The sequence below is a fragment of the Callorhinus ursinus genome, unplaced genomic scaffold (genome assembly GCF_003265705.2).
Source record: "Callorhinus ursinus isolate GAN/ISIS: 27379988/994484 unplaced genomic scaffold, GSC_fseal_2.0 scaffold1, whole genome shotgun sequence".
Lineage (NCBI taxonomy): Eukaryota > Metazoa > Chordata > Mammalia > Carnivora > Otariidae > Callorhinus > Callorhinus ursinus.
Window position 1 is genome coordinate 73,617,915 of NW_027397063.1, and position 3,147 is coordinate 73,621,061.

The 3,147-nt window shown below is 41.3% G+C and overlaps 1 non-coding gene across 1 annotated transcript; it reads right to left on the bottom strand.

The window, feature by feature from the left end:
• Positions 1-740: 740 nt before the first annotated feature.
• Positions 741-842, bottom strand: LOC112834691 (small nucleolar RNA U13). The gene has a single exon (XR_003210997.1). It is a non-coding gene; the product is annotated as a small nucleolar RNA U13 (small nucleolar RNA).
• Positions 843-3,147: the final 2,305 nt, after the last annotated feature.

Sequence of the window (3,147 nt, forward strand, 5' to 3'; positions counted from 1 at the left end):
AATAAGTCTAAAAAAAAGATAACAGCTACTGGATCATATTTATTGTAACAGGTTTCCAGTATGTTAAGTCTAGAAGAACTTAAGTTAATTCAGAAATCTCTGGATAACATGGATAATACACCCAGAGGTAGACATGAAAACTTCCCTTGAAATGGAGAGGTAGAAAAAGTAGATTTTATTAATCCAGTGTTTTTCTTATTTTTCATCTGTCATTTAAAGGTGTATTGAAATTCTGTAGCTTGAAACTTCAGACTTGATCACATTTCTTTACCCTGGATGAAGTGTCTTAAGGCTGAGAAGGCCACCTGGCTGTTTCAGAATGAGATTGATTCAAAGTCCCCGTCCCCCAACTCCTCTGCCCCAAGCTATGCCTTGTCTTATAGTCAGCTGATCAGGTCACACTTTAATTCTAATGGTACATCCAGAGGTGACCGTCTCTGCTAGACTTATTTACTCATTTGGAGTTTGTTGTAAGGCCGAGTCCTTGGGGGAAGCGATGGCGTGGGTGTAGTGGTGGCATCCCGGTGCCCTGTACCAGCAATATTAGCGCTGAACGCTGCAGCATCTCATGCTTGGGGGTGAGGAAAGTGGTATCCTGACCAGGCTGATCCTTCAGAGAGATTTTCAGCCTGTTCTTAACTGCATCTTTCAAGCCTTGTTCTCCTTCTAAGCTGGAGATTTTGTCCTCCCCATATACTCTCCAAACGTTTTTAATTAGTTAATTAATTATTATTTTTTCACATCAGACGGGTAATGTGCCAAGGTCGTAACAAGGTTTGAGGAAGGCACATGTCACAGTGGTGTGAACAACCAGTCATCATGCTTATGAACTACAAAAGGATCCAAACATTTCAAATTTAAAATATAAAAGAATATGGAGCGCCTGGCTGGCTCAGTCGGTGGAGTGTGAGACTCTTGATCTTGGGGTTGTGAGTTTGAGCCCCATGTTGGGTGTGGAGATTGCTTAAAAATAAAACCTTGGAAAGCCTGGGAGTTTAAGTTGGTTAAGTGTCTGCCTTCAGCTCAGGTCATGATCCCAGGGTCTTGGGATGGAGCCCTGAATGGGGCTCCCTGCTCTGAGAGAAGCCTGCTTCTCCCTCTAGCCGCCACTCCCCCTGCTTGTGCTCTCTCTCTCACTCTCTGTCAAATAAATAAATAAATAATATCTTTTAAAAAGATAAAACCTTAAAAAAAAGAATAGTATGATGAGCTCCCATATACTCTTTGCTTTATTTCTCTCTTTCTATACAATATTTTCTTTTGCTGAACCATTGGAAAGTAAGTGGTGGTATGATGCTTCACTCTAAAAACCGCATGTATCTCCTGAGTACAAGGATGTTGTCCTACATAGCCACAATGCCATTATCATATGCAAGAAACATAACCTTGATATAAAATCACTGAGTACAGTTCATGTTCAAATTTTCCTTAGTCCTTAAAACGTCCTTTATAGCTACATTTTTTGGGGGGCAATGTAATCAAGCCTTTAATACCACTTTTGTGCTAGATGAATTCACACATAATTGAAAATATCGGGGCACCTGGGTGGCTCAGCCTTTAAGGGTCTGCCTTTGGCTCAGGTCATGATCCCAGGGTCCTGGGATGGAGCCCTGCATGGGGGCTCACTGCTCTGCTGGAAGCCTACTTCTCCCTCTCCCACTCCCCCTGCTTGTGTTCCCTCTCTTGCTGTGCCTCTCTCTGTCAAACAAATAAATAAAATCTTAAAAAAAAAAAAAAGAAAATATCTTAGATCATCTCAAATATCCCAGGACTCAAGTTTGATTAATTTTCTATTTCAAACCCAAGTCCATATTCAATAGTGTTTCATCTAAGGATATTTTGAAACATGTGACATTTGGTGTTAATACTTTTGGAACTCTGGAATAACCCGTGTCCAATATTCCCAATGTGTTAAAACTAGAAAGAAAACTCCTTTCTTTTAGCTGTTTTTGATGTTCTTATCGCTGGTTTTTGTTTTTGTTTTTTACCATGTTAACCATTTTTTTTTCAAGGTTTTTTTTTTAAAGATTTTTTATTTATTTTTTGACAGAGAAAGACACAGCGAGAGAGGGAACACAAGCAGGGGGAGTGGGAGAGGGAGAAGCAGGCTCCCCCTGGAGCAGGGAGCCTGATGCAGGGCTCCATCCCAGGACTCTGGGATCATGACCTGAGCTAAAGGCAGATGCTTAACAACTGAACCACCCAGGTGCCCCTACCATGTTAACCTTTTTTTTTTTTTTAAAGATTTTATTTATTTGACAGAGAGAGAGAGACAGCGAGAGAGGGAACACAAGCAGGGGGAGTGGGAGAGGGAGAAGCAGGCTCCCCGTGGAGCAGGGAGCCCAACACGGGGCTCGATCCCAGGACCCTGGGATTATGACCTGAGTCTAAGGCAGACGCCTAACGACTAAGCCACCCAGGCGCCTCCTTGTTAACCATTTTTAAGTGTAGAGTCTAGTGATATTAAATATATTCACATTGTTCTGCACCAGTCTCTTTAACTCTTTTCATCCTGCAAAACTGAAACTCTGTATCCATTAAACACTAACTCCTAGATCTCCACCTCCCCACCAGCCTCTGGCAACCACCCTCCTACTTTCTGTCTCTGTGAATTTGACCACGCTAGGTACCTCATGTAAGTGGAATCATGCAGTATTTTTTCGTGACTGGCTTATTCCATTTAGCAGTTTCCTCAAAGTTCATCCATGTTACAGTGTATGACAGGATTTCCTTCATTTTTCAGGCAGAATAATGTTCCATTCTATGTAAATACCACATCTTGTTTATCCATTCATCTGTCAATGAACTGTTGGGTCGCTTCCACCTTTTGACTATTGTGAATAATGCTGCTATGAATATGGGTGTTGTTTTTCTTTTTGAATCCAGGATCCAAACAATAATTATACACCCAATATTGTGCTAATAAATTCAGTTTCTACTAAAAATAGCTGGTGTTGAATTAGTGCTAGTCATCAGGGACTCAGACTCTATCCAAATGCATATGGATAGCATCTTGTACATGATTGAGCTTGATTTATAAACCTGATGCTAAATACAGAAACTCATAGTAGGTGTTGGTGAGTGTGACTGCACCTTACTTTTGGGATTAGCCTTACACTCCTGGCTTTTCTCCATCCTTACATCCCC